Source organism: Lynx canadensis, chromosome C1 (genome assembly GCF_007474595.2).
Source record: "Lynx canadensis isolate LIC74 chromosome C1, mLynCan4.pri.v2, whole genome shotgun sequence".
NCBI lineage: Eukaryota > Metazoa > Chordata > Mammalia > Carnivora > Felidae > Lynx > Lynx canadensis.
In genome coordinates, this window is record NC_044310.1 from 57,424,432 (window position 1) to 57,445,207 (window position 20,776).

General features: G+C 35.9%; 1 protein-coding gene across 1 annotated transcript in view; it reads left to right on the plus strand.

Moving 5' to 3' along the window:
• The window catches only part of LOC116737732 (leucine-rich repeat-containing protein 7-like), a 139,369-nt gene that overhangs the window by 78,382 nt on the left and 40,211 nt on the right, over positions 1-20,776 (plus strand). The window lies entirely within an intron of this gene.

A 20,776-nucleotide genomic window follows, 5' to 3' on the forward strand; every position in this document is an offset into this window, starting at 1 on the left:
TTTGCCCCAATTTATTCTTCCCACAGCCAACAGTGATATATCCAAATGTAAATATGACCAGGCCACAGCATAGACTAAGACTGTTCCCTGTCTCCTCTTTAACTTACAGAACAAAACCACGCAACTGAGCTTATCATGCTACTGTGAGGCATTGTCTGGCTACAGCTGACCTTGCCAGCCTCTCACCTTTGCTCTCATGTGAAGTGTCCCTCAAACACAAAACCCTTTCTTGCCTCTAAGCTCTTTCTTCTGCCTCATAGGTCCCCTTAAAAGTCACCTCACTTGTCACCTCCTCCCACAACCGTCATTCTTCACTCACTGGCAATTATTTAACTCTCCCCTGTGTCTCCATATTACCACGTGTACAGTTCTGCAGTGGCACTTACCAAACCTAAGGTAATTGTTCATTCAATATACATTTGTTGAATACCTACTGGACTCTAAGGAAATAGGGTTGAGGAAGAAAGGCATTAGGATATGGGACTATGTCTGTTTAGTCTTTGTTTCAACAGGAAACACAATGTTTGGTTCACAGTTAGGGTCTCACTAAATATTTGTTGCATAATTAATTGGAATATGATTTTGTAAAAGTGGATTGTAGAACTGCATACACTAGATTATATGAAACCACAGTAGAGAGACAACCAATCATGCTTTGCTGGGATGCGGGGTCGGAGGTTGGGGGTGGGGGTCAAGGAATTATGCTGGGCAGAAGTGCATTGTTAGAGGTAATACTAGAACACAATCCAACTGGGCTTTTGGAATGCTAAATTGAGCCTTAGAGAAAATGTATGAACTTGTTCAACAGCAGGTGACTAGTTAGGGTAGAATCAGAATTCAAATCTAGGTGTGTTTGATTCCAAAGTTTATAACTTTTCTACCATGACTACAAGTGGAAAAGAGACTCCAGCTATACTACAAGCCATCTTTTGTTTGATTTACTGATTGGCAGGGATATCCAGCACAAGTTGGATTTTTAGTTACCTGTAACTGATCAAAGCATAAATAGAAAAACATCTTGCTATCTATATAGGAATGTCTAAATTAATGCCATTCAACCCAATTGCTCACAAACCATATTGATTACTCTCTCTATAGACAAAGTCAAGACTTTTATAAATGTCAATTAGCCAGGTTTTTTTTTTTTTTACCAACTACTAGTTACTAAAAAGGCAACAAAAGAAACCCCCAAGGTATACCTGTGGGCACACAAGCAACACCAAAACATACGTGCATATGCATGCCATTGCATCACTTGTCTTAAATATTATAGAGATACCAGGAATTTGCCCCAAATGCTTAGCAGCAAGTTCAAAATTAAGAACATTTAAAGTGCTGCTTTTGGGGGCACCTGGGTGGTTCAGTCGGTTAAGCCTCTGATTGTTGATTTCAGTTCAGGTCATGATCCCATGGTTCATGAGACTGAGCACTGCGTCAGGCTCTGTGCTGACAGTGTGGAGCCTGCGTGGGATTCTCTCTCTCCCTCTTTCTATGTCCCTCCACTGTTCATGCATGCTCTTGCTCTGTCTCAAAATACATACACACATACATACATACATACATGCATATTTTTTAAAAATAAAAAAGTGCTGCTTTTATATTCAGCTTTTACTTTTTTTCTATTTCTTTTTTGGTATTATTAGCTTGCTACCATCAAGTGAAGTAATTATGGATATGTGAGTTTAAAAACATTTTCATTTAAAAACTTCCAAACGCATGTTTTGATCAAGTAGAATGGTTATGGCAAGGTTGCTATGCCTTGTATATTCAAACTGACAGCTGTTACTCCAATAAAATAGATATATCTCCTTCCTTCTAAGACGATGACAAATGCTAGAATAACCTTGCTGTTCTAAAGGAAGAAATGATTCAACAACACCCTTGTACAAATTGTTGCTGAAAAAGATCTATATTTTAAAAACAACAGCAGTGATGTTTATTGTTTTCTGGGATAAAATGTTTAGGTATTTCTTGTAGTTGTCATCTTTATGTGAGGGAGAAAAGAGCTCTTCTCTGCAGCACATTCAGTATTACTAAAATGCCCTAGAAGGGTTTTTAAGTGCCCCCTTTACCTAGAGCTGCAGTCTTATTTCATGCATCAGCACTGCCAAGCCCACACCTCCTACATCAACCTATCGCTCCACTGCAGCCGGGGATCTTAATGTTTCTTGTACCCCAAAACCCTCCCTTCCTTGACTGCCTCAAATCAAGTCTGAAGGATTTCTCCTCCCAGTGTGTCTGCCTCCTCACCCTTCCTGACAGTGCCTTAACTAAGACTCTTGTTGTTTTTAGCCTAGCTATTTTCCGACCACCCACCTGTCTGCTTCTGGTCACAGGTGCCAGTTGTTTCTCAAAAAACAAAAAACAAAAAAGAAAAAACCTGAGTCAGTCACTTCCCCCAATTATGAACACTTAAGGAGTGAATATTAATGGATGGGAACAGTATAGAACAGTTTGAAAGGCATGTGAATCCACACATCCCAATTCTCTAGGTTAAAAGCAAGGTCTAGAAGTGTTTCTTTGGAAATAAAATGCACTTTGCAAAGGCCTCTTTTTATTATAGTATTTATTTCATTGCATTATATATTTTTTCTGTATTTATAACCACTAGCTGACTGTATACTTGAGGAAGGGGATATTTTGTTATTTATCTTTGGGTCCTGTCACTGTGTCTGTTACTGAGTAGATGTTCAAGCGTCCTCCCTGAATGCAAGCAGTCAGGAACGAAGGGAAATGAGAAAAAAGGCAGAAGTAAGGAAGAAATGGAAGGAGGGAAGGAAAAGAAAAGGGAAGGGAGAGAGGAAGAAAAATAACAAGCAAATGAACATCATAATTAGAAGCTTAAAATTTCATTTTTTTACTCTATTATTTTTGAGTTGGCTTTTTCTAACTAAAAATAATTAACATTTGTATTAAACTAAAGAATCTTCAAATTGTTATTATAATGTGCATAAAATTATTATTTTTTAAACAGCTTTCAAAAGAACTTGGAAACACCATACTGCTTGAACACTTTTAAAGGGGTTCAAAAGAAGAACATCTAAGAAACCAGCCATTCAGCAATGCCAACTCATCAGACAGTCATTTTCCCTGTTGGAATCCCCTTGTGCCAACACATGGCATTAATAAACCTCTCATTGAATATTTAAAATCTTATATGATACTTTTCTGGAAAAGTGTTTATTTTTTAATTCACAAGCAACTAATATTTTCTGTTTGTGGTGGAAAAATAAACATCTTATATCTTAGTTTTTCTAAGGAACTGTTTTGAGATATAGTCATTCACATTCATGACATTTTTATTGTGCCCTTAAGTTTCCAAGTCTGAGTCTAAAGGTGGTAATAAAATGTTAATCCAAGTTATAACAGCTTGCATTTGTATAGCACCTCAGGGTTAGCAAAGTGCTATAACATATACTCACATTTACTCTAATTTAGGTCCTTGCTGTTAAATATAGTCCCTGAATCTGAGTTTTCTTCCCTAATCTTCCTGGGACCATAATGAAGGGTTCAAGGTTCCCACTGTCTTATTCACTCTCCCCTCTTAGGCAGCTGCCAACTTCTGTCAGTTGTCACTGTTATCTTTCCAAAACACAGATCTGATGGCGCAGAGGGAGCAGCGTACTGCAGTAGAAATGGTTTTATAGCAGACAGAACCGAATTTGAATGCTGGCTCTGACACTTCTCAGGTGTCTGATACTGGAAAAGTTAACCTCCCCAGTTCTCTCATCTGCAAAGTAGGGATAATAATGCCTTCCTTGCAACATTGTTGTAAGAAATAGAGACGATATATTTTAAAATCTAACTTAGTGGCTTGCACCTATATAATAGACACTCAGGAAATGGCGCCAGGACCAGGACTATCTTGTTATTTACCATTCCCCTGTATTAGAATATTCATGAAAGAACAATGGTTTACTGAGAAAGTACAGTGTGTCAAGCATGGCATGATACCCTGCAGATGCTGCAGGAACTACAGAAACTTACAGTCTAACAATCTCCAAATAGTGACATCCAGGCTTCAATAGGGATAAATATCGAATTTTGTGAGTGTACACGAGTAGAGCCAAGTAAACTGATATTAAGCTGTGACCTGAAAGACTGGAGGGCCTCATCTTGGAGATGGGGTAGAAGGGAGGTGGGATAGGGTGGAATGGAGAAAAGCTTCAGCTGAAGACCTGGCTTTGCAAAGACAAGGCAGAGTAAAGTGGGTACAGAAACTGGAGCTGCTGAGTGTGGCAGGAGATATGGTAATGCAGGCCAGTAGAAGGGAAGGTGTAAGGAAGAGATGGGACAGGGGAATGACAAGATGAGAAACAGGAGAGGTGAAAGGCATCGAAAACCACATTGAGGAATTTGGGCTCTGCTCAGAAGAGAGCAGAAAGACAATGAAAACATAAGCAGGGGATGGACCTGATTACATCTGCTTTTCCAGAAGTAACATGTTATAACCTACTACAAGCGTTCTTAGCCTGCTCCACAGATCCAAGCATGGGCTTCTGGTGGTTTGCAGAAATGGGTGAATGGGTGGCAAATATGCATGTTTGTGCATGTGTGTGCGTGCGTGTGTGTGTTTCTGGAGATAGCAACTGTAAAGTTGACACAAATGATTAAAGATTACCATCCAAGCGCTTCCTGTAGGATAAAGCCTAGGCTCTTAGACCCTCTCACATTCTGGCTAAAACCTTCATTTCCTGTTGCCTTCCACAAAATTTAGATGGTCGCCGCTTTTTTTTTTCTTTCCACCATTCCTAATATGTCTCTGAGCCTTTCCTCCTAGTACAGCTTTCTAGACTGCTCTGCTTTTCCCAGTCTATCTTCACCTCCCCAGCCCACCTTCTGCTCACAGAACTATCCCTCTCTTAAAGTTGGATGAAATGTTTCTACCTTCTTGAGGCATTCTCTGGTATTTTTCCCCTGCTATTCTCTAGCACAAGACAAAGTCACAGTCATAGATTTCTGAAGATCCAGCTGTAATAAGAGATAGACAAATAGACCAATGTACTAGAAATAGAAAGTCCAGAGACTAACTCATACTTACGTGGAAATCAGATATACAACAGAACTTGTCTTGTAAATTGGTGGAGAAATAATGGACTGTTTTAAAAATGGTGCTAGAATAACTGATCATCTATAAAGGGAAAAGAATGGATCCTTACTTCACATCTTTCTCAAAAATAAATTCCAAATGAGTCAAGTCAAAGCATTAAAGCTTTTAGAAGAAAAGAAAATAGGAGACCATCTGTACATATTAAAACTGAGGGATAAATTTGACTACTGTAAATGACTTTTTATCAAAAGATACCATAAAAAGAATGGAAAGAGGAGCCATGTATTGAGAGAACTGGCAAAGAATTAGTATCCAGAATATGTGATGGAACTCTTTCAAATGAATAAAACAAGAAAAATATGTTCAATTTTATTATTTATTAGGTAAAATATATTACCATTGTTTATCCCACAGATTGGGAAAAAATTATATAGTCTGAAAATACCAAATTTCAGAAATAGTATGAAGAAACAAGAATTCTTACCCTTGGAGCACCTGGGTGACTAAGTCAGTTAAGCATCTGACTCTTGGTTTCAGATCAGGTCATGATCCATTGGTTCATGAGATTGAGCCCCATGTAGGGCTCTGTGCTGACAGAGAATCTGCTTGAGATTCTCTGTCTCCCTCTCTCTCTTCCCCTAACCCGCCTGTGCAGTCTCTTGTGATCTCTCTCTCTCTCCCTTTCTCTCAAAATAAATAAATATTTTTAAAAAAAGAATTCTTATCCTTGTTTGTGAGAATTTAAATTGTTACATCTACATTGGAAAAAAATTTCTATAACTTAGTAAATTTGAGCATATGTCTACCTCCTTAGAGAAATTTCTGTATATGTGCACTAGCAGACATGTATAAGAATATTCTTAGCAGTATTGCTTTATATTAGGAAAAAAAAGGAAAAAAAGACAAAAGTCTGTCAATAATAGAATATATAAGAAAATTGTGTTATATGAAGTGCAAAGTAGTAACAGTGAATCAATAGATTATATACATCAACATGGAATAATTTTGATAATATTGAGTGAAAGCAAGTTGCAGAAGAAACCATGCAGTATTATTCCAGTTTATATAAGTGGACTAATCTTAACAATATGTATTTTAGGATTAGTAGACTTGTGGTAAAAGTACAAATAAAAGTGAGCAAATGAGTAAAATAAAATTCCAGAAACTGGTTGCCTCAAGATGGGTCAGGTAGGAAACAAAGGACATGACTGGGAGGGGCAGAAAGTAGCTTTTTAAACTGGATTGAGGAATATGGGTTTTTGTTGTATCATCATAATTTTTATTTTTAATTTTTTAATATTTATTTATTTTTAAGAGAGAGGAAGAGACAGAGCATGAGTAGGGGAGGGGCAGAGAGAGAGGGAGGCACAGAATCCAAAGCAGGCTCCAGTCTCTGAGATGTCAGCACAGAGCCTGATGTGGGGCTCGAACTCACGAACAGTGAGATCATGACCTGAGCTGAAGTCAGACGCTTAACTGACTGAGCCACCCAAGTACCCCTATCATCATAATTTTTAAAAGAACATACAGATTATATAAACTCTTGTATATGCACATTTCATGAAAAACTTACAAAGAGAAAAGGAATCATAAGATACATATAATGGCCCAGAAATGACATGGTTCCTTTGCTTAAGGGACTTTTCTTTATTTTTGTTTTTTTCTACATTATGTTACCATTTTTCTCTCTTTTTAAGCTGCATACTTAACTCATTCATTTCAGCCTTCTATTTTTCCTAATGTAAGCTTTGAAGGCAACAAATCACTCCCAATTTCTCGAGCTATCTCCTGCCATTCTTAACACACATTTTATTATCACTTACTTGTATTTTGCAATGTCCAATATGATTTCTCCTCTGACTCAACAGTTCTTAAATTTAAATTTTTACAAAACTTTTAAAGTTATCTTTTGGTTAATAATTTATAACTTGAATTATGGTCCAAGAATTTGGTCTTTTTATTACAAGTTCTTTGAAGTTTGTTGAGAATTTCTTTACATCTGGTACATGGTTGATTACAAGTTTTTCATATGCACCTTTAAAAACATTTATTTAATGTTTTTTTGTTTGTTTGTTTGTTTATTTATTTAGAGAGAAAGAGTGTAAGCAGGGCAGGGACAGAGAAAGAAGGAGACATAGAATCCAAAGCAGAGTCCAGGCTGTGAGCTGTCAGCATACAGCCCAAAGCCCAGCTTGAACCCACGAACCGTGAGATCATGACCTGAGCTGAAGTCAGATGCTCAACTGACTGAGCCACCCAGGTGCCCCTCATATGCACTTAAAAAAAAATTACTATGTAATGGTTGAGTTCAGTGTTCTCTATGTGTCCATTAGTTCAATCTAGTGGCCATCAATTCTATATCTTTTCTTTTATTTTTGTTTATTTATTTTTTATTTATTTTTATTTTTAATATAATTTATTGTCAAATTGGCTTACATACAACACCCAGTGCTCATCCCAACAATGGCCCTCCTCAATGCCCATCACCCATTTTCCCTGTCTTTTGATTTGCCTCCATCCCTCTCTGTTTGTAACTAATTTTTCCCCTTCCCTTCTCCTATGGTCTTCTCTTAAATTTCTCAAGATCCACACATGAGTGAAAACATATAGTATCTGTCCTTCTCTGACTGACTTATTTCACTCAGCATAATACCTTCCAGTTCTATCCATCTTGCTGCAAATGGCATGATTTCATTCTTTCTTGTTGCCAAGTAGTATTCCATTGTATATATAAACCACATCTTCTTTATCCATTCATCAATTAATGGACATTTAGGCTCTTTCCATAATTTGGCTATTGTTTAAAGCACTGCTATAAACATTGAGGTACATGTGCCTCTATGTATTAGCACTCCTGTATCCCTTGGGTAAATTCCTAGTAGTGCTATTGCTAGGTCATAGGGTAGTTCTATTTTTAATTTTTTGAGGAACATCCACACTGTTTTCCAGAGTGGCTGTACCAGTTTGCATTCCCAACAACAGTGCAAGAGGGTTCCCATTGCTCCACATCCTTGCCAGAATCTGTAGTTTCCTGATTTGTTCATTTTAGCCACTCTGACCAGTGTGAGGTGGTATCTCAGTGTGGCTTTGATTTGTATTTCCCTGATGAAGAGTGACATTGAGCATCTTTTCATGTGTCTGTTGGCCACCTGGATGTCTTCTTTAGAGACATATCTATTCGTGTCTTTTGCCCATTTCTTCACTGGATTATTTGTTTTTCAGGCGTTGAGTTTGGTAAGTTCTTTATAGATTTTGGATACTAACCAAAATTGACTAACCTTTATCCAATATGTCATTTACAAATATCTTTTCCCATTCAATCAGTTGCCTTTTAGTTTTGTTGATTGTTTCCTTTGCAGCACAGAAGCTTTTTATCTTGATGAGGTCCCAATAGTTCAATTTTGCTTTTAATTCCCTTGCCTTTGGAGATGTGTCAAGCAAGAAATTGCTGTGGCTGAGGTCAAAGAGGTTGTTGTCTGCTTTCTCCTCTAGGGTTTTGATGGTTTCCCTGTCTCACATTTAAGCCTTTCATTCATTTTGAGTTTATGTTTGGGTATGGTGTAAGAAAGTGGTCTAGTTTCATTCTTTGGCATGTTGCTGTCCAGTTTTCCCAGCACCATTTGATAAAGAGATTTTTTTTTTCCATTGGATGATTTTTCCTGCTTTGTCAAAGACTAGTTGGCCAGACATTTGTGGGTCCAATTCTGGGTTCTCTATTCTATTCCATTGGTCTATGTGTCTGTTTTTGTGCCAGTACCATACTGTATTGATGATTACAGCTTTGTAGTAGAGCCTAAAGTCTGGGATTGTAATACCTCCCACCTTGGTTTTCTTCTTCAATATTACTTTGGCTATTTGGGGTCTTTTGTGGTTCCATACAAATTTTAGGATTGTTTGTTCTAGCTTTGAGAAGAATGCCAGTGAAATTTTGATTGGGATTGCATTGAAACAAATGAAAATGAAAACACAACAATCCAACCCCTTTGGGATGCAGCAAAGGCAGTACTAAGAGGAAAATACATTGCAATCCAGGCCTGTCTCAAGAAACAAGAAAAATTCCAAATACAAAATCTAACAGTATACCTAAAGGAACTAGAAGCAGAACAACAAAGAAACCCCAAACCCAGCAGAAAAAGAGAAATAAGAAACATCAGAGCAGAAATAAATAATATAGAATCCAAAATAAAAAACAGTAGAACAGATCAATGAGACAGAGTTGGTTTTTTGAAAAAATGAACAAAATTGGTAAACTCATAGCCAGACTTCTCAAAAAGAAAAGAGGGAAGACTTAAATAGATATAATCATGAATGAAAATGGCTTTATCCCAACCAATCCCTCAGAAATATAAGCAATTATCAGAGAATACTATGAAAAATTATATGCCAACAAACTGGACAACCTGGAAGAAATGAACAAATTTCTAGACACCTACACACTACCAAAACTCAAATGGGAAGAATTAGAAAATTTAAACAGACCTAAAGCTAGTGAAGAAATTGAATCATTTATCAAAAATCTCTCAGGAAATAAGAGTCCTGGACCAGATGGCTTCCCTGGGGAATTCTGCCAGACATTTAAACAGAGTTAAATACCTATCCTTCTCAGGCTGTTCTTTTTGTCTGTTTTCAATAAATTTTTGAGAGATATTTGTTAAAATACCCTGTTATCATGTTACCTCCATGTAGGCAAGTTAAACTTTTCTTCAAATATTTTCAAGGTAATGATAGTAGGTGCATACAAGTTTAGAATTATATATTCCTCATGAGCTGGTATTTATTAGCAGATGGCCACTCTCTCTCTAGTAATACATTTTGCTTCAAATCATTATTGTTGCATAAACTTTCTTTTGATTAATTATGCCAGTTTTATTATTTTTCCATCAAGTTTTCAGTGGATCACTAGTAATAAGATATAGCTTGATTTCTTTTAAATGTTTATTTATATATTTTGAGAGAGAGTGTGAACAGAGCTGGGGAGGGGCAGAGAGACAGAATCCCATGCAGGCTTTGTGCTGCTAGCACAGAGCTGGATGCAGGGCTCGATCCCATGAACCATAAGATCATGACCTGAGCCAAAATCAAGAGTTGGATGCTTAATGACTGAGCCACCCAGGTGCCCCTCACTTGAGTATTTTTAATATTAATATACATGATAGTTTTTGTTTTTAATTGGAGAAACTAATCCATATTTATTGAAGGCTACTCTGGGTATATTTTCATTAATATATTCCATACTAGTCTTCATTTTTATCTATATTGCTTCTGTTAAGTATTTACTTGTTTTCCATTATATTTACTAAATATATATGTTTTATTTTTATCTTATTCCATTTATCTTGCTTCTACCCTGTAGGAAATTATGCACCTTATTAATATTGCTTTAGTTGTTACCCTAGAAATTTTTTTAGTTACTGTAGAAATTAATTTAAAGTTAATCAGTATCTTTAACCTCCTCATAAAGCAAATATCTGAGACTTTTTTAATCAGATTATCTTTTCCCTGATACATATACTTTTCCTCTTCAGAATTTTAGTTCTATGTAGATTTTTCCAGCTTTATTGAGCTATTAGTGACATGAAACATATATAAATTTAAGGTATAGAGTGTGATGATTAAATACATGTATATATTACAAAATAATTACCACAATAAGATGTTATCAGTAAGTTACCACATCTCCATCCCTTCACATAATTATGATTTGTGTGTATGTGTGTGTGTAATAACATTTAAGATCTACCTTCTTTAAAACTTTCAACTATATAATATAGTATTGATAATTATAGTCACCATGCTGTGCATTAGATCTCCAGATCTTATTTATCTTATAGCTTGGAATTTATAACCTTTAACCAATATCTTCCCATTTCTCCCATCCCACAGTCCCTGACAACCACCATTCTACTTTCTGTTCCTATGAGTTCAAATTTTTTAGATTCTGCATATAATTGAGATCATACAGTATTTGGCTTTCTCTCTCTTATTTCTTTCACCTAGCATAAAGCCATCAAGATCCATCCATGTTTTCACAAAAGGCAGGATTTCCTTCTGTTTATGGTTGCATAGCATTCCCGGAGATACACACACACACACACACACACACACACACACACACATACATATGTATTTATTTTGAAAGAGAGAGGGAGAGAGGCAGAAGCAGGGGGAGAGAGAGAATCCCACCCAGGGTCTGCACTGTCAGTGCAGAGTCTAATGTGGGGCTCGAACTCATGAACCATGAGATCATGACTTGAGCTGAAATCGAGAGCCGGACACTTAAACAACTGAGCCACCCATGCACCCCACACCATACCTTCTTTCTTCATTCATCTGTTGATGGACACAGGTTATTTCTATGTCTTGGTATTGTGAATATGCTGCAATGAATATGGAGGTGGAGATATCTCTTTGAAGTAAGTGTTTTCATTTCCTTTGTGTATATACCCAGAAGTGGGATTGCTGAATCATGTGGTAGTTCTATTTTTAATTTCCTGAGTAAACTCCATACTGTTTTTAATGGTGGCTGCAGAAGTTTACATTTCTACCAAGAGAGCACAAAGGTCCCCTTTTCTCCACAGCCTTGCCAATACTTGTTTCTTGTCTTTTTGGTAATAGCCATTCTAACAGGTAGGAGGTGATGTGTCATTGTGGTTTCGATTTACATTTCCCTGATGATTAGCGATGTCAAGCATATTTTCATGTACCTGTTGACCATTTGTATGTCTGCTTTGGAAAAGTCCTTTGCCCATTTTTTGATAAGATCATTTTGTTTTTTGTTTTATTTTGTTTTAGTATTGAGTCATATGAGTTCCTTATACATTATAGATATTAACCCCTTATTCGATAAATGGTTTAAAAATATTTTCTCTTATTCTGTAGGTTACCTTTGTATCTTGCTGATCATTTCTTTTGGTGTGCACAAACTTTTTAGTTTGATGTAGTCTCACTTGTTTATTTGTGCTTTTGTTGTTTGGGTTTTGATGTCACGTCCCCAAAATCTTTGCTAAAACCAATGTCAAAGAGCTTTTTACCTATATTTTCTTTTAGTAGTCCTACAGTTTCACATTTTACATTTAGTATTTAACTCATTTTGAATTAATTTTTGTAAGTGATATAAGATAGGTGTCTGATTTCACTTTTTCCCATGTGGTTATCCAGTTTTCCCATCACAATTTACTGAAGAGACTATCCTTTCATTTATTGGCTACCTTGTCAAAAATTAGTTGAATGTATATAAGTAGGTTTATTTCTGGGCTCTCAATTCTATTCTGTTGATCTATATGTCGGTTTTTATGCCACTACCAAACTGTTTTCAGTTACATTTATGTATGTATGTATGTACGTATGTATGTATGTATGTATTTACCTATCTCTTTACTTTGAGAGAGAGAGAGAAAAAAAGGCATATGGACAAGCTGGGGAGGGGAAGAGTAGGTGAAAGAGAATCCCAAGCAGGCTCTGCACTATTAGTGCCTGATGCAGGGCTCTATCCCACAAACCTTGAGATCATGACCTGAGCCAAGATCAAGAGTTGGACACTTAACTGACTGATCCACACAGGTGCCCCCTTATATTGATGTTTTAAACCTTAATTAAAAATTTTGCCATTTTTATTTTTATATAGCCAATGCTTCTTTAGATTTAACCAACTGTGTATTTTAAATTTTTAAAAATGTTAATGCTATTACTTCTTGTAGCTCAGACCTCTCTGCTAGAGTCATTTGCCTTATTCCTAAAAGATACTCTTTGACAGTTGTTTTGGCGAAAGTGTCTTGGTAGTAAGCTCAGTTTGTCTTTGTCTAAAAATGTTGTCATGTTGTCCTTTTCCTAAAAAGTAGCTGTAAATACTATATTACTTACTCTTAGTATTTTAGTAATAACATCTAATGAATCATTGCTTTAATTGGTAAATCTTCTTTCTCTTTCTCAATCTTTAGAAGGTAATCTTTCCTCTTTGGTAATTTTTAAGATCTACTGCCTTTGATACTCTGCAGATTCATATAAGTTTACATATAGTTATTTTTGATTTATCTTATTTAGAATTTGTTGAGCTTCCTCAACCTGAAGATGAGGGTCTCTCAATAATTCTGGAATTCCTTAAGAACCTCATCCTCTTTTTCTCTAGTAAATTTTATGTACATTTCAAAAAGCTCTTCTTACTGTATTCTTCATGCCATCTAACCAGTCTTTTCTATTTTCCATCTCCTTGTCTTTCATTCAGTTCATTTCTTCTTACTATCTAGTTCACAATTACTTTCTCCAGCCATGTTTATTCTTCTGTTCTGTGAGCTCTTTTTGATAATGTCTTGTTTTATCATCATGCTCTCTTTCAAATCATACTTTTATTTCTGTGTATAAATTGCATTTTGTGTTTTATAATTCTAGTATTTGCATTATTTAGAGGCAAGATTATTTTTCTGTAGTATCTCATTCAGTTGATTATTTAATTATATATTTAGTGATTTTTTTTTTTTTTAATGATCCCATGTTTCTTGGAACTTTATCTGTGGGAATTCATTGAGGCCTGAATTTAAAATACATTCCTTCAGAGGAGACTTGTATTTACTTTTACCAGTAATTTGGGGGCAGTAGTAATCTAGACCACCTGTAACTCTGGATTGGGTTTTAAGGAGCTTTATAGATACTGTGAATTCCACACCCTAACTCACTGGAAGATAGGCTGTGGTTGGAAATCCCTAGAAGGCTAATTTTTGTTTTTCTTTCTGTGTCTTTTTTATTTGTTCCTTTCCTTTTCTTTTTCCCTACCTTTTTCCTTTCCTTTCCTCCCTCCTTCCATTCCTTTTTTGTACCAGTTTTCCTTCTTTCCCTTCCTTTCCTTAGTTGTTTCTTTTTTTTACCTTTCCAATTTTTTTTCTTTCCCTCCTGTCTCTTCCTTTCCTTTCCTTCCCTTCCTTCCTTCCATCATTCCTGTCTCCCTCCCCTCCCCCTCCCTCTCTCTCTTTCTCTCCCCTTCATTTCTTCTTTCTTTCTTTCTTTCTTTCTTTCTTTCTTTCTTTCTTTCTTTCTTTCTTTCTTTATTATTCTTTTCTTTCTTTCTTCTCACTTCACTCAGAGCCAAACTGAAAAAAAGCATGCATTCCCCACCAACCCTCTTTGCAGGACTGTTTTTTCTAGTTCATTCACCCTTAGGAGATCCCAACTCTAACTGGTGTGGTCTGTAAGCCAAGCTCCCACTCTGTTCAGATCCCAAGGAGTTTTCCATCCTTCTATTTACAAAACAAAACAAAACAAAACAAAACACAAAACACCTCAGGCTTCAGGCACCAGAGACCAACAGATATCACTGGAGCAAAAGTTAAATGTAGACCTATTTAACTCTATGCATTATAATTTTCTTTGTTATTCTGGAATTTGAGGAATTCTTGTACTTTACAGCCAGAATTTAGTTGTGTGTGTGTGTGTGTGTGTGTGTGTGTGTGTGTGTGTGTAGCTCTGCTTCACTACAATGTTTTTCTTTGAATAGTTAGTCCACCATACTGTTAAAAACAGAAATTGACAGTATCACTTCATGTCTTTATTTTCAGTGCTAAACATAGACCATAGCATATGATAGGTATTCACTAAATGTATTTTAAATGCATGTAAATGTTGTAGATTCAGAGCATTCACTCAAAGATCCAAGTCTCCTCATGCTTTGAAACTAATTATCTGAAATTAGTTTCAGTTACACAGTCTTTGAGTGGGAATATCTTTAAATGCTACAGAAAGTCCCATTATTATCCCTCTTTCGCCTTCATCTGGCTAACTTGTGCTGTCTTTTGGGTGATCCATTTTTTCATTGCCCCGTCCAGGTGTACTCTCATGAGTCAACCCCACCACTATCATCAACATAATTTGGTGCAGATATTCTCCTTTTGTGTTTTCATCACACCTGATATTTATCTTGGCAGACTTTTTATTCACATTGTATCTAATTTATTGTCTAAATATTAAATTGTAAGCAATCTGATCGCAGTTGCTGTGTCTTACTCACTTTGTGACCCTTTCACTTAGCATAGTATGTAGTTTGTAACAAGTATCAGTTAATGGTTTTCCATGAATAAATGAATATTATGCCTTTTAGAATATACATTTTTGGCTCCAAATATGTTTTATTTCAACACTCAGATCTTTATCTTTTGTATCAGCTCTCTTAAAAAATATCTAACCATTGGGGCGCCTGGGTGGCTCAGTCAGTTGAGCATCCATCCCACTTTGGCTCAGGTCATGTTATTACAGTCCATGAGTTTGAGCCCCACGTTGGGCTCTGTGCTAATAGCTCAGAGCCTGGAGCCTGCTTTGGATTCTGTGTCTCCCTCTCTCTCTGCCCCTTCTCCAATGTCTGTCTGTCTGTCTGTCTCTCTCTCAATAATAAATAAACATTAAAAAATGTTTTTAAAAATCTAACCATTGCTTTCCGGAGTCAGTAATTTAAATTGTGTACTCTTCTCAAACCAATTTCTGTCAGAGTTAAACTGCTTCATTTAGCCCAAGAACACTTCACTACAAAAATATTTTAAGACTCAAAACAGTTTTATTGTTTTTGAAATGTGAAATATCATTAACAAATGAAAACCAGGATAACCATTACCATTAACAGGCTTACTCTATTAACTATTAATTATGTTTTCTCTTTTATACTGTATGAAAGAATTGCAGCTGTTTCATAATCATTATTTCATTTTCATTCAAAGCTTGAATCTTGCAAGAATCACTAAAATGCCTTCTTAATTTCTTTGCCAACTTGTAGACATTTTGACTCATGTTCAAAGCTGACTGCTTTGTTCATGAAATTTAGATTCCACTGAGATTGTTTACCTATCTGAAATTTCCAGTTCAGTGAAGTACCACTCTCGGCTGGAATTTGCCACTTTCCTCATTTTTCCTTTGGCTTATCTAAGTGTACTTTCAAAGATATTTATTCAGCATGCACTATGTACAAGACACTGTGCTAGCTGCTTTGGCATATACAAAGGTGAAACAAGTTGATATCAAGATGAATTAAACAAGACTCTTGCCTTCAAAGACCTCATCATATAGAAAAGTAAGAAATCAATTACTATATAGGTATGCCTCTGTATCTGCATATATAAATACTCAGAATGTCTAACAGTTATCAAGCTCTTACTATGTGCCTAATACTTTTACATTTTCATAAGTTATTCATTTCATTAAATCCAAGGCTATTAATCAATACAATAAGGTATGCCATCATTGTGCCACTAAGAAAGGTACACTCCTTAAAAATTGTAACTTGCTCATGATTGTACAATTCATTACAAATATCAAAGATGTTACTATGTAAAAAAATGCAGTACTTAAAATTGATGAAATATATTAACTCATTTAAATATCTCAACAACCCTTCAAGTTAGGTAATGTTATTTTCCCATTTTTACGAGTTAGGAAATTGATAGAGTTCAGAGATGTTAGGTAACTTGCCTAAGATCACACAGCTAATAACTAGATGCATGGGAATTAAACCCACATCAAGCTGATTCAAAATGCCATGCTTTTAACCTCTATACCAGAGGAGTCTTCAATTCTCCATGTAATAAGGTGTTTAGGAGTTTTTAGAACTATGCTCTGGACCTAGATCATTTAAAAGTGAAGAAGAATATAGTGTCCTCTATTAATTATTTTTTTAATTTTATTTTTTTCCAAGTTTTTATTTAAATTCCAGTTAGTTAACATACAGTGTAATATTAGTTTCAGGTTTAGAGCTTAACGATGATCACTTTTATACAACACCCTATGCTCATCACAACTACCCTCCATAATAGCCACCACCCATTTTAACCATCCCCCTGCACACCTCCCCTGTAATCATCAGTTTGTTCTCTACAGTTAAGAGTCTGTTTCTTAGTTTGCCTCTCTCTTTTTCCCCCATGTTCATTTGTTTTGTTGCTTATATCCACGTATGAGTGAAATCATATGGTATTTGTCTCTCTCTGACTTGTTTCACTTAGTATAATAGTCTCTTTGCTCCATCCACATTGTTGCAAGTGGCAAGATTTAATTTTTTTTTGTGGTTGAATAATATTGTATTGTATGTATATACCACTTCTTCTTTATCCATTCATCAGTCGATGGACATTTGGGCTTTTTCCATAATTTGATTATTGTTGATAATGTTGCTATAAACACTGGTATGCATGTATCCCTTCAAATTAGTATTTTTTGTATCCTTTTGGTAAATACCTAGTAGTGCAATTGCTGGGTCATAGGGGTAGTTTCATTTTTAATTTTTAAAAAAAAAAATTAATATTTATTTAGTTTTGAGAGAGAGACACAGTGTAAATGGGAGAGGGACAGAGAGTGAAACATAGTATCTAAAGCAAGCTCCAAGCTCTGTACTGTCAGCACAGAGCCCAACATGGGGTTTGAATTTAGGAACCATGAGATCATGACCTGAGCCAAAGTCAGACACTTAACCAACTGAGCCACCCAGGTGCCCCTGATTTTTAACTTTTTGAGGAACCTCCATACTGTTTTCCAGAGTGGCTGCACCAGTTTGCATTTTTTCACCAACAGTGTTAAAGGGTTCCCTTTTCTTCATATCCTCACCAACACCTGTTGTGTCCTATGTTGTTAATTTTAACCATTCTAACAGGTGTGAGGTGATATCTCATTGTTAGTTTTTATTTGTATTTCCCTGATGATGAATGATGAGCATCTTGTCATGTGTCTGTTAGTCATCTGGATGTCTTCTTTGGAAAAATATCTATCTATGTCTTCTGCCCATTTTTTAACTAGATTATTTGGGGTTTTGGTATTGAGTTTTTTAAGTTCTTTACATAAGGATTCTAATCCTTTATCATATATGTCATTTGGAAATATCTTCTTCTATTCAGAGGGTTGCCTTTTAATTTTGTTGATTGTTTCATTCACTGTGCAGAAAAGCTTTTTATTTTGATGAAGTCCCAATATTTATGTTTTCTTTTATCTTCTTTGCCTCAGGAAACATATCTAGTAAGTAGTTGCTATGGCCAGTGTCAAAAAGGTTATTGCCTGTGTTTTCCTCTAGGATTTTAATGGTTTCCTATCTCACACTTAGGTCTTTAATCCATTTTGAATTTATTTTTGTGTATGATGTAAGGAAGTAGTCCAGTTTCATTCTTTTGCATGTTGATGTCCAGTTTTGCCAACATCACTTGTTAAAAACTGTCTTCTCTCCGTTATAGAAAATCCAACCCCCCCCCCCCGCAAAATTGCCAGAACTGATACATGAATAAAGTCACAGGATACAAATTCAGCATACAGAAATCTGTTGCATTTCTATACACCAATAATGAAGCAACAGAAGGAGAAATCAAGGAATCAATCCCATTAACAACTGCACCAAAAACCATAAGACTCTTAAGAATAGACCTAACCAAAGAGGTAAATGATCTATACTCTGAAAACTATAAAATGCTGAAGAAAGAAATTGAAGATGACACAAAGAAATGGAAAAACATGCTGTGCTCACGGATTGGAAGAACAAATATCATTAAAACGTCAATATTATCCAAAGTAATCTACACATTTAGTGCAATTCCTATCAAAATACCACCAGCATTTTTCACATAGGTAGAGAAAAATAATCCTAAAATTTTTGTGGAACCACAAAAGACCCCAAATAGCTAAAAAAATCTTGAAAAAGAAAAGCAAAGCTGAAGGCATCACAATTCCAGACTTCAAGCTATATTACAAGGCTGTAGTGATCAAGACAGTATGTTACTGGCATAAAACCAGACATAGATTGATAGAGCAGAATAGAAAACTCAAATTAACCCGCAACTATATGGTCCATTAATCTTCAACAAAACAAGGACCTCTAATTAATTCTTGAGATAAATTGAGAATTTTGTGGTGATGATGAAACTTGAATTTAAAAAAAAAGCTGTTTGAAAATAATTTGTCCGAATTTTGAATAAAATGATTATAGTAATCAGATTAAAGAGTTAGTACATCTTACCAACATCAATCATGAGGCATTTGAATTTCCAAAATCTTTATATGTATAACTAACCACATTGCATGTGGGTGGACCTAATGGTCCTAACAGAATGATAGAGACTGTGCAAAAATTTAAATTAACATCTACCATGAGTATAGACATCTGTTTTTCTATTTTTTAAAGGGAAAATTAGTAATTAGTAAAAACAATCCATCAAAGTTTTTTTTGTTTGTTTTTGTCTTTTTGGTTTTTTGGTTTTTTGTTTTTTTAGGTTTTATAAAAAGAGGTAGTGACACTTCTGTATGGCATTTTGAAATTCTAGCACTATGTTAAGTATTGGAAATAATCTTTATAAGGAGCCAAAAATGACCAACCAAAAGCAAGAAACTGTATGTTTTATTTTAAGGAAAAACCAGTGCAATCTAGTTTTTAAAAAACTAATGAATTAAGAAATAACAACCATGGATTACATTGTTTTTGCCTATAAATAACTAATTCCATGAAAGAATAAGCACTAGGTAAATGCTCTGTGGGCCAACTGCATAGTCCTGGATACCAGACACTTTATCTGTGGAAATTCAGCAAAATACAATTAGAAATGTCAAATAGAAAAAAATCTCATTAAGATAATTCTTCCAGAAATGAATAAAAAATTCTGCCCCAACTGTTCATATCTTGAGTAGTCAAAATGAGATTGGCAGAGCTAAAAAACCTAACATTGTTTCCCAAAATATGGTACTGGAAACACCCGCATCAAAATAATCAGATCAGTAGAGTGTATTGTTTAAAAATGCAGATTTTGAGGGGCACCTGGGTAGCTCAGTCGGTTAAGCGTCTGACTTCGGCCCAGGTCATGATCTCACAGTTCATGACTTTGAGCTCCACATGAGGCTCTGTGCTGAGAGCTTGGAGCCTGGAGCCTGCTTCGGATTCTGTGTCTCCCTCTCTCTCTCTGCTTCTCCCCAGCTCATGCTCACAGTCTGTCTCTGTCAAAAATAAATAAACTTAAAAAAAAATGCAGGGGCGCCTGAGTGGCTCAGTTGGTTATGTGTCCAACTTCAGCTCAGGTCATGATCTCCTGGTCTGTGAGTTCGAGCCCCGCGTTGGGCTCTGTGCTGACAGCTCAGAGCCTGGAGCCTGCTTCGGATTCTGTGTCTCCGTCTCTCTCTGCCCCTCCCCTGCTCATGCTCTGTCTCTCTCTGTCTCAAAAATAAATAAAAACATTTAAAAAAAAAATTTTAATGCAGGTTTTGATCCCCATCCCAGACCCATCATGTCAGTACTTCTTTGGGTAAAGCCCAAGAATCCACATTTGAAACAAGCACCTCGATTTACCAGTTATTAAAACCATGCTGGATGTAAGAACCATTGCTTTAACACTTAACTCTTCTCCACGTAGTACTTTGGACTGATGGCAGATATGAACCAATCACTAGTGATTTTTTTAGCTAAATATCAGAAGTTAAATGTTTTGGGGCACGTGGGTGGCTCAGTTGGTTAAGTGTCCAACTTTGGCTCAGGTCGTGATCTTGCAGTTCGTGAGTTCAAGCCCCACTTTGGGCTCCATGTTGACAACTCAGAGCCTGGAGCCTGCTTCAGATTCTGTGCCTCCCTCTGTCTCTGACCCTCCCCTGCTCACACTCTGTCTCTCAAAAAATGAATAAACATTAAAAAAAAATCTTTTAAATAAAAAAAAAGAAGTTAAATGTTTTATTTGCTAGATGTTTATGAAGCACTGTGGAGGGACACAGAGAAATATGAGCCCATGTATTCAGTTGTATCAC